The sequence below is a fragment of the Myodes glareolus genome, chromosome 4 (genome assembly GCF_982192425.1).
Source record: "Myodes glareolus chromosome 4, mMyoGla1.1, whole genome shotgun sequence".
Lineage (NCBI taxonomy): Eukaryota > Metazoa > Chordata > Mammalia > Rodentia > Cricetidae > Myodes > Myodes glareolus.
Window position 1 is genome coordinate 73,752,018 of NC_142029.1, and position 10,353 is coordinate 73,762,370.

General features: G+C 45.9%; 1 long non-coding RNA gene across 2 annotated transcripts; it reads right to left on the reverse strand.

The window, feature by feature from the left end:
* Positions 1-579: 579 nt before the first annotated feature.
* LOC125388770 (uncharacterized) lies at positions 580-10,351 on the reverse strand. Of its 2 annotated transcripts, none has more exons than XR_015001621.2 (4): positions 9,853-10,351; positions 6,043-6,169; positions 2,242-2,354; positions 580-884 (listed from the first exon to the last, which is right to left on the reverse strand). It is a non-coding gene; the product is annotated as an uncharacterized LOC125388770 (long non-coding RNA). The 2 variants fall into 2 exon arrangements; XR_015737718.1 differs by lacking the exon at positions 9,853-10,351 and adding an exon at positions 6,995-7,270.
* Positions 10,352-10,353: the final 2 nt, after the last annotated feature.

Below are 10,353 nucleotides of genomic sequence, written 5' to 3' on the forward strand. Positions count from 1 at the left end.
CTTTCATGTACCTTTGTATCAAGAGTCCCCCAGTGAGCAGAGGAGATGGGGGTGGGGTGAGGGGAATTCCATGGCACACAGGGTTGGTGGACTCTAAGGAAAAGGGAGATTGGCGTGGTAGACAACGAAGTTGGCTCAGGAGCTGACTTGCCAGTCAGGCAGACCTGGTTTTGAATCTGACTGGGTCATTAGTTATGTTACCATGGTTACACTACTTGATCTCCAAGTTTTCTACTTTGGCCAGCTTCTGCTCACCTTCCAGTTAGAAACTGTATTAGTCTCTGTCTTGAAGATGTTTGTCTGTCCCCTATCCCCTTCTCTCACCCGAGAACAGTAACCTTTCCTGCCCGTGATACAAACAGAACAAATAGAATAGAAACAATCAAATGAGAACTTCTTAATTAGGAGGACACCTCCCCTCACACACACACACACTCATGAGTGCATGTGCTTTTTGCTTTTTGCCCGCCTTCCTTCCTTCCTTCCTTCCTTCCTCCCTCCGTCCCTTCCTCCCTCCCTCCCTCCCTCCCTCCCTCCCTCCCTCCCTCTCTCCCTTCCTCCCTCCCTTCCTTTCTTCCTTCTTTCTCTCCCCCCTCAACACCCCAGACAGGGTTTCTCTGTGTAACAGTCCTGGTCATCCAGGAACTCATTTTGTAGCCCGAACTGACCTCAAACTCACAAAGATTCACCTGCCTCTGCCTCCCAAGGGCTGGGATTAAAGGCATCTACCGCTACCTCCTGGCTTTCTTGCTTTCTAAATTCTCCATATTCACAGCCATGCTGAGGTCTTCTTTCTTCTGTGTTAACCATCTGAACTTCTTTCTGCTCCTGCTCCATGACTGGCAGTCATCACAGTGGGATCACAGGTATAAACCAGGGGCAGCCTAAGAGACCAGAAAAGTCTTTACTGCTTTTGGTGAAAGGGTTACACTTTCTCCTGATGCTGGATTATCCCTGTGAGCATTTGGACAAGCTAAATCTCAGTCTTCCCCTCCCCTCCGCTCCCCTCCTCCCCTCCCCTGCCTCCTTCTTTCTGTCTATCCTCAGCCATCCTCCTATTCCCCAGTTTCCTGAGTACGTACAGGTGTGTGTCACCACCTACCTCAAGGTCTTTTAGCCTCAAAATTAACAAATAAACCCCAAACTAGGAGGCTTTTCTAGCCCATGTCCCCTTCCAGCTACCTCCTTCTCTGAGCTGCTCAGTGAGACTGGTCCTTTGAACCAAAACGTGTCTCCTTAGCAATCAGTCCCTCCCAGTCAGCCTGCAGATGACCTGGACAGCCTGACTTTCTAATGAAATGGCTTCTCCCTAGCTCACCAACTTCAATATGTACTGAACATCCTCTGTACCCCAGTAATCGCTAGTCTACAACGGGGAGGTCAACATGAAAGAGAAAAGGGGGCTTTTCTAGCCCAAGGACCTAGAAAAGGAAAGGAAAGCCAGACCTATCCAGCTCAAAGGTACTTTCCTTCTAGGGCAGGGATGCCAGAGATGTCCTGGTGTGTCTGACTCAGGCCAATCACATTTTTTCTAATTGGTTTTGATGACTCCTGGCTGTTTGCAGTGGTTTAAACTGGTCCGTTGCAGACCTGAGTGAGGTTGGCTAAATAGCTGCTTTAGTGCCTGTTCCACTCTGGCCTGGTCTAGTCTGCTGGTCTACCGGGCCTGGTGGAGGAGATTAGTCCAAGCAATGGCCTCCTGTAAGCTTGGTTTGACCATCTCTGCCCGACTGTCTCTCAAGAACATCAGATTCTTTGTTTCAGAAGGCAGCTACCTTTTGCCTGTGCTGGAAACTGAGGGATCGGCCTCAGCATTTGCTCTCCAAGGTGCTCTCCTGTAATCATGGACTAATCGTACCAATCACTTCCACCCTAGCTCCCTAGTATCTTGCAGTTTCTTAGCTTCCTTGGTTCAGGTGGAATCACCCCCTGCATGCTGGAAACAGCCTCTTGCCTTGCCTTACCTTTTCCTGATGTCTTTCTCCAGTCACAGCCAGGTGATCTTTCTACTGCACAAATCTGACCCCTTAGTGCATCCCACTGCCCTTGGATAAAGTGCAGGTTCCTGAACCTTACCAGAGGCCTTTAGAATCAGCTCCTGATTAGATTTCCATCCACTCGTTTTATCCCCTTTCTTCCACCATATTCAACCCCTTTCAACTGCTGCCCTTCTTCCCCAGCTCTGTAACATTCTATTCCCTACCTGGGATCACTTCTCAAACACTTACTTCCTCTGCTTACCTTGTGCATGACTTCAGAATTGGACACACGATGGCTGACTGATTTGTGATGTGTTAAGTTCTTAATGATGAGCCTTCTTTGGTCTTCACTCCACTGGGAGCCTATTACTCGCACTTGATAAGACACAGAGACCCATGTAGCAGTCAGAGCCATTGCTGTATACATGAGTTTGGTTGTTTTCACCCTGCCTTATAACTGCCTTGCCTGCTTGTTTTCCTTCCTTCCTTCCTTTTTCTTTTTTTCTCTTTTTGGGGGTGAGAAAGGTAGCAGAAATTCTATAGCATGGCTCCGCAGGTAAAAGTGCTTGCCACCAAGTCTGATGACCTGGGACCCACAAGGTAGGCAGAGAGAACGGACTCCTGAGAGTTGTCCTCTGTCCTCCACATAAGCATCACGACATGTGTATGCCCTCACTCTCATAGCCACCAAATAAGTAAACAAATAGAAACAACAACAGTAACTATCAATAGCATGGCATTTAAATGGTAGTAAACACAGTACATTGCTTGGCAACCATCGTCATCTGGACTCTTGGACCTTTCCTGGGTTGCCTCACATTCCCAAAGGGAAGCTCTGGAAGCATTGGACACTCTCTGTGCACTTTCCTCTCCCCACAGCTCTGGGTGGCCTCAGTCGACTCAAGGGTTTGATCATTAATGGTGCGCCTCCCCAACAAGTAGAATCAAACAGAGTCTGTTCCTGTGTGCCGGGCTTGCAAGGGTCAGTTCATGCGTGTGGAAGCCAGAGGTCAACACTGGGTGTTCCCTCAGATACTCTCTGCCTTTGTTGTTTTTAGATAGGGACTCTCACTAAACTTGGAGTTCTCAACTGAGTCAGGCTGGCTGGCCAGTGAACTCCAGAACTGTTTCTGCCCAGAGCACAGTCACAAGCAAACACTACAGGACCTCGCTTTGTATACAGGTACTGAGAATTGAAACTCAGGTCTTCCTGTTGGTATGACAGGTTCTCACCAACTGAACCAGCCCTCTAGACCTCTGTGTGACTTTTTTTTTTTTTTTTTTGAGGAACTGACAGCCTGTTTTCCATAGTGGCAGAGCATCAGAGATGGACAAGGATTCCAATGTCTTCATTTTTTGTTAAAAATACTTTTTTGTTTTTAAAATAATAACCATCTATTATTTGGCCTTTAACTGAGGCTTTGGTTTGCATTTTTCTGATGATTTCCTATACTTTTTTTAGCTATTTTATATTTTATTTGGAGAACTATCTATTCGAGTTCTATGACCATTTTAAAGTCACGTTTGTTGTGAATTATCTTTTCTTATATTTTGGATAAACTTTGTTTGCAGTTTGTAATTTATTTAGCATGGCTTGTACCTATTTCTCATGGCCTTTTAGTGACTGCTTAAGATAAAGGCAAAGTCTTTTTTCTTTCCTTTCTTTGTTTTAAACAGGATCTCACTGTGTAGCTCTGATTGTCCTGGAACTAACTCGGTCTGTAGACCAGGCTGGCCTCAGACTCACAAAGATCTTCCTGGTTCTGCTCCTTAAATTCTGGGATCAAAGACTATGCTGCCATGCCCAGTCTAGGGCAGTCTTTTGTGAGGTCCCCAAGGTTCCTGTGTGGTCTGCTCTTCCTTTATTCTCTGTCCAGATTTCCTAGCCACTGCTCTTCTCTGCCACAGCCACAGTGACCTCCTTATTTCTCGTCAAAACTCTAAGCATCCTCTGATATCAGAACTTCCGAGCTTATGAGTTCCTCTTCCCAGAATACTTCCTTCTCATTTTATTCAGACTTTCCTCACGTGTCATTAAGTCCGATGGGTCTTGCATGACCATCCCAGCCTCCTTTGTTTGCTGTTGTGTTCCTTGCACCAAGAATGCCTGACCTGTCATAGTAGTCAAAAGTGATTGTTGAATGAATGGTCTAGGCTTGCAGTTCACCCCCATGCCGACCCAACTCTAGATCTTATGGCTTCTAGCCCACTGTGCGGGGTGTTTCCTCACTGGGAAGCCTCTGGGGCCCAAGGACGTCTAGTCTCTCATCACAGCTCATTAGGCTCACTGTGTGGTAGTCACCCCTTTATTTGACTGTTTTCCAACAGATATCAACTTGAGGACAAAACCAAACTTCTTGTTTAATACCAAGCACAATGCCTGGCAATAGACAACGGTGGGAACTTGAATGAATAAATCTCTTTGAGCCTCTGCTTTCTTGTCTATAAAATGTAGAGGACCTGCTCGCCTCACAGTTTAGGGCGTCAGACTCAATGTTTAAAAATGCTCCCTGCAGAGCTAGCTGCATAGTAAGTGCTTTCTAACTGGTAGTTTTCAACCATGAGTGGTAATTTTTGTTAAAAAAACGACCAGCATTCTAATTAGAATGATGTAAGATAATGAACCTCAAACATTTACTTAATGCTAAAAAAATGTAGTGAATGAAGGAGATTGCCCATCAATATTTTACTGTGGAAAAAATTTCAGGACAAGCACAGAAGAATTTTCCAGTGGACAGCCGCTCATCCCGCCTAAGCTCTGCAGATAATGTTCTGTTGTGCTTGCTACCACAAATCTATTGCCCATCTAGCTTGGGTTTTGTTTTTTTATGTATTTTGAACACTTAACTCACAGAAATAAACATACTTTCCCCTTGATAATTCAGAATGAATGAGAACTCGCTGTTTGTTTATAATCCTCTTTCTTTTTCTTGGTATTCCTCCTATTTATTATAACACACATACACACGTGTACACATAAATGAATGTGAGTAAAGATTTAAACTAATAACTATATGTCAAGACCTGCTAAGGGAATATGTATGATAGGATTAAGAAATAAGAGTAAGAGGGGTGGCCAGGCACTGGTAGTGCACGCATTTAATCCCAGCACTTGGAAGGCAGAGGCAGCTGGATCTCTGTGAGTTCGAGACCAACCTGGTCTACAGAGTTCCAGGACAGCTAGGGCTACACAGAGAAACCCTGTCTCAAAGAACAAATGCAAAACAAAAGTAGAAGTGGCTGGGGAGATGACTTAGTAGTTAAGAGCACATGCTGCCCTTTCTGAGGACCTGAGTTCAGTTTCCAGCACCCACAGCAGGCGGATATAATCCTCTTTTTTAAAATCAGGGTCTTACTATATAACCTTAGCTGTCCTGGAACTCACTATGTAGACCAGTTCGAGACCATCTGCCTCTTCCTTCTGAATGCTGGAACTAAAGGTGTGTGCCACCATGCCCAGCTATAATCTGTTTTTGAATGTTAGTAAACCTTATTACGCCATCGTGGGTTTGATGAGAAGCGCTCCCCTGCCCCATGGAGGCATATGTGTTATAGGTGTGGTTCTCACCTGGTGGTACCATGAGAGATACCTGGTTCATGGAGCTTCTGGTCTACTTGGTGGATTAACGCACAGATGCATTAATAACTGGGTACTATTGTTGGGAGGTGGCAGAAAACAGGAGGAAGCATTAGTTAGAGGAAAGGGGGCATGCGCTGAGAGAGCAGACAGCTTCCTCGGCTATGAGGTGAGCAGCTTTCCAGGCCTGTTCACTGCCTTATATCTGCCTGTTACCAGCCTGAACGCAATGGGTCGAGATGACCATGGACTGAAACTTCTTAAATTGCGAGCCCAATAAAACCCTCTTTTGCTTCCTCAGTTTAAAACAATCTTAATTAATTAGTTAATTAATTAATGTGTTTGTGCATGTGGAGGTAGAGGACAGTTTTTGGGAGTCAGTTCCTACTGTCTGTCTTTTTGGAGGTGAGGTCTCTCTTTCTGCGCTGTATAGCATACTCCAGACTACCTGGGAGCTTCTGGCCCTGTCTCTGCCTTCGACCTTACCGCAGGCTTGCTGGGATTACAGATTTGCTTCTTATGTGGGTTCTGGGGCTTGAACTTAGGTCTTCTGGCTTGTGCGGCAAGTGCTTTTACTGGCTGAGCCATCTGCCTGGCTCTCCTCAGACGTTCTCTACAAGTAATAAAATATAGTAACTCAAATGCTTATCAAAATGTAGAAGACTAATATCATTCCAGAAAGTTCTCAAACCTTCCCTGCCTCTCTAATCAATCCTCACCTCCCAATCCTTCATGAACAAACATTTAACACATGATTTTCCCCACCAAAAACATTCTTTTCGTTTTCTTCTTCTGTGCATTTGGTCTAGCCTTGAATATACTACGTACCCAGGTTGGCCTTGACCTCTCTGTAGTCCAAGCAGACCACCAACTTGTAATCCTCCACCCTGTTTTCCACGTGCCTCTTACCTCCAACTCTGGATGAAACTCCAATTTTATTCAAGATTCTAGAACCTATTCTATAACCTTATATAAATTGAATCAAAGAGTTACACACTGCTGTGTATCTTGCTAATTTTGCTAAGCATATTTTTGAGATTCACCCAAATGGTATCATCAGTCTATTTGTTTTTATTGCCGAATACTATTTATTGTAAGAATATTTGATAGCATAATCATCTATCTTGTGTTGATGGTCCCCTGGGGTGTTTCTGGTTAGGGATATCAATGAACAAAGCTGCTATTAATATTTCTTGGGAGATCTCCTTCTGGTATAAGATTCCATTTCTCTTGGGTAAATACCTTGGGGTAGAATTGCTAGAGTGGTTGTAGGTTTATATAAGACAGTGTTAGGTGTTTCCCCAAAGAGGCCATGTGGAATAGATTCTCAGCATCTGACCTAAGTAAAGCCGTCATCCTCTGGAACAATTGTAAGAGCCAAATTCACATTCTTTGGATGACCAGTGAGGGTGCTGCCCAGGGAGGTCTAGCTTCTCACCTGGTCTTCTGCTCCTCCCAGCAGTCAAGATTTGAGAGGTGGTGGCCCCCGACCCTTGTAGCTGCCACATCCCATCCATCTGTCCCTTCTTTTTCTTTCCAGAAGTCTATCTATTTTTTAAGGACCAAATTCAAAAGTCACAAATGTAATCGATTACCGAGCCGCTCCACCAAATACTCTTTAGATGGTCCAGACTCAAGTGCCTTATTCTACTTTGCATATCTAGAAAAGCACATGAGAAGCATTTTAAGATCCCCCCTTCCCTGTCCTCCTGCCTTTGCCCTCCCTCTCTATGTTAGACAGGATCTCCCACAGCCTAGGCACTCTTCAAATGCTTAGCCCCAAACACACAGCTGAGGTTGACTTGGCCTGCTCCTCCTGCCCCCACCTCCTGAGAGCTGGGGTTACAGCAGCGCTGAGGATGGAACCCAGGGCCTCCTGCATGCTAGGCAAGCCCTCTACCAACCGAACTGCATCCCTAGCCCATAGGAAGGAAGCATTTAATACATTTTCCCCTTAGTAGGTCCCTGACAGAAACTTTTGAGTAAACAAATGCTTTGTTCGAACAACCCTAAAAGCTAAATTATACGTTCTTCCTTGCTTCACAGTATGCTGACTTGATCTAATGTTGAAAATAGCAGGTGATTTTCCTTGTGCATTTTATTTTTTGCCTAGGGATACTGGAAAATATGTTTTATGGATAGTCAGTAGTCAGTGCAGGCCATGTCTTTATGTCTCCGGCGCCCCCACTGAGTTTCCTGCCTGCAGAGGTCTGAATATCCTCCAGCGACCTACGTAGACAGTCGGGAGAGGTGGCGCCTTGAACACTGAGGTCATGGCACACATTTAACGACAATCAGGGCTCTTCTCTGGAAATGTTTAAGGGAAAAGCAGAGTCGTTGAACATTTCCTTGTAATCCTCAGAACAGAATCTCATTTTTTCTTTCTTTCTTTCTTTCTTTCTTTCTTTCTTTCTTTCTTTCTTTCTTTCTTTCTTTCTTCTCTCTCTCTCTCTCTCTCTCTCTCTCTCTCTCTCTCTCTTTCTTTCTTTCTTTGTTTGCCAAGGCACACACGATTCCTTATGCCTCTAGTTTTGATTGAAGCCCTGCATATTTTATGTCGTTTTCTCCTAACAGGTTCAGCTCCCGGCCTCCTTCCTCACCCACGGTGGGGAACAGTGAGTGACTTGAAGCCTCCTTCTCCTGTTGACTGGAAGGAACTGGCATTGCCAAGCACAACGCCAAGAACTTGACCTGAGCTGAGGAATGGGATCCGGGCAGCTGTGCCCCTCAGAGCAGGGCTGACTGCCAGCTCTCAGGGCATCTGGTGACCAGGGAGGGATTCCTCTGCTCGGACAACAGGCTCTCTATTCTGCTCAGTGGCTCCTGCCCTGGTTCCTCACCTGCTGTGTTTAGTGTTCTTTAGTCCTTCAGCAAACTCCACCCTCTCACTGAATTTTGCAATCTGCTGTCAACTTAACCTCCCCATGCCCCTCTCTCTCCTTCTGGAACTGCATTACCTAGCCAAGCTGAAAGCCGACCAAGATGAAGTTTCCTTTAACTTTTTTCCGCTGCCACATTCCCAGAGCTGACTTCTTCTGACCTACCTACGGGAAAGGTTGCATTTTACCACCATGTAAATGCCTCTTCAGCAGCCTGGTTTTCCGTTTGGGAATGCTCAGAAAGACCTAGAGGCTTGTGAAAGAGCCAGACACTCTTCCAGAAACACTCATCTCAGTAACACATCGGTGCAAGCTTGCAGCTGACCTCCCTCGGGGCAGCCCCTGGGCTCCACGGTTTAATGAGTAGGTTTGTCCACCCATTCTTGCTCCACCTCTCTCCCATGCTTTTCTCTTTTCTTCAGTTCTATAATTTACCTCTCTTTGGGTGGAATTTGGTCTCTTTTGTTTTATCACACACTCAATAGGTCTTGTGCATGAGCTTTGTCCTCGAGCAGCCTGTACCCCTAGCCTGATGTTTCTGTATTTTTTCTACCCAACCTGGCCCTTGCTTTCCTTCCTAGCACCCTTTGTTCCAGGGCTCAGCCAGAAGACCATGAGTCACTAAAAAGTTTCTAGATAGCTAATCCAAGGATAAGGGCAACTTGAGTGTGTTCAGGGTACTATGCCCCGTCTGGCCTACTTATTTAAAAAAATTTAATTACATTTTAACTAGTCTCTCTCTCTCTCTCTCTCTCTCTCTCTCTCTCTCTCTCTCTCTCTGTGTGTGTGTGTGTGTGTGTGTGTGTGCATGTGCACATGTGTACCACAGCATACATGTGGAGGAGGTTGGAGGACAGATTTCAGGTATCGATTTTCTCCTTCCACCACATGGGTTCCAGAGACGGAACTCAGGTGGCCAGGCTTGTTGGCTTGGTGGCCCCAAGACTTAGAGAGCTGTCTCTGCCCACTTTGCAGCTACATGCTGTCTTTGGTCTCCTGTTTCTGTCAGCTTGCTATTGTGTTGTTAATCTGTAACTCTTCCCCGATGAAGCCTTTATCTCAACATTTGACACTTCTCACACAGGTGGCTGTCCTAAAAATGGCAGTCAAAACCCAGGGCACAGGAAAAGTTCTCCTTCCAAATGACTAATTCCTTGAGAGTTCACTGACTAAATTACTCGTGTCAGCCTTTGTTTTGTGGACAGAGAGCACATACAAGTCAGAAAGATTCCCATAGGCTGTGGGTGTAGCTCAGCGCCAGAGCACTTGCCTAGTAAGCACAAGGTCCTGGGTTTAATCCCAAGTCTTGCCAAAGCTGGGTGATGGTATCACAAGTTCAAGGCCCAGCTTGGGCTACAACATGAGACTGCCTCAAATTGTAAAATAAAACTCAAAAAGATTCCGGACAATTGCTTACCTCCCGGGTTGTTACTCTCTTCACTCTTAAAGCAGTAGCCCTTCCGGAGGGTTGTGGATAGCCAGCAAAGTACTTTGCAAACTGTGCTGAGGTGGGGGAAAGAGCTGGGGAGCTGTCCCCACCTGGGAAAGGATCTGGCCCCGAGATTGGTTTGGTTTCTCTCTGCTGAGTCTCAGGAAGAACGGCCTGCATCAGGGGTGGGACTGGGTTCCCAGAGGGGCCTAAGGAACTCCCATTATTTTTTTCTGGGAGTTGTGCTGAGCCAGGTCCTAGGTTATAGAGTCCCAAGGTCTGGAATCACAGCGAGCTACTTTCAGCGTTCACTTCCAAGGCAAGACTATATAACCTATTTTAAAAGGGTGTGTGTAGCTAAACCCAGAGTAGCCAGGGACATTTCACACTGGCACCACCTCTTCTGGCTGCTTCTGAGGCCATCCGGAGGCCAGGCCGGAAAAGTAAAGAGAGGACCTCAGAATCTGAGACCTTTGCGCAGAGGGCTGG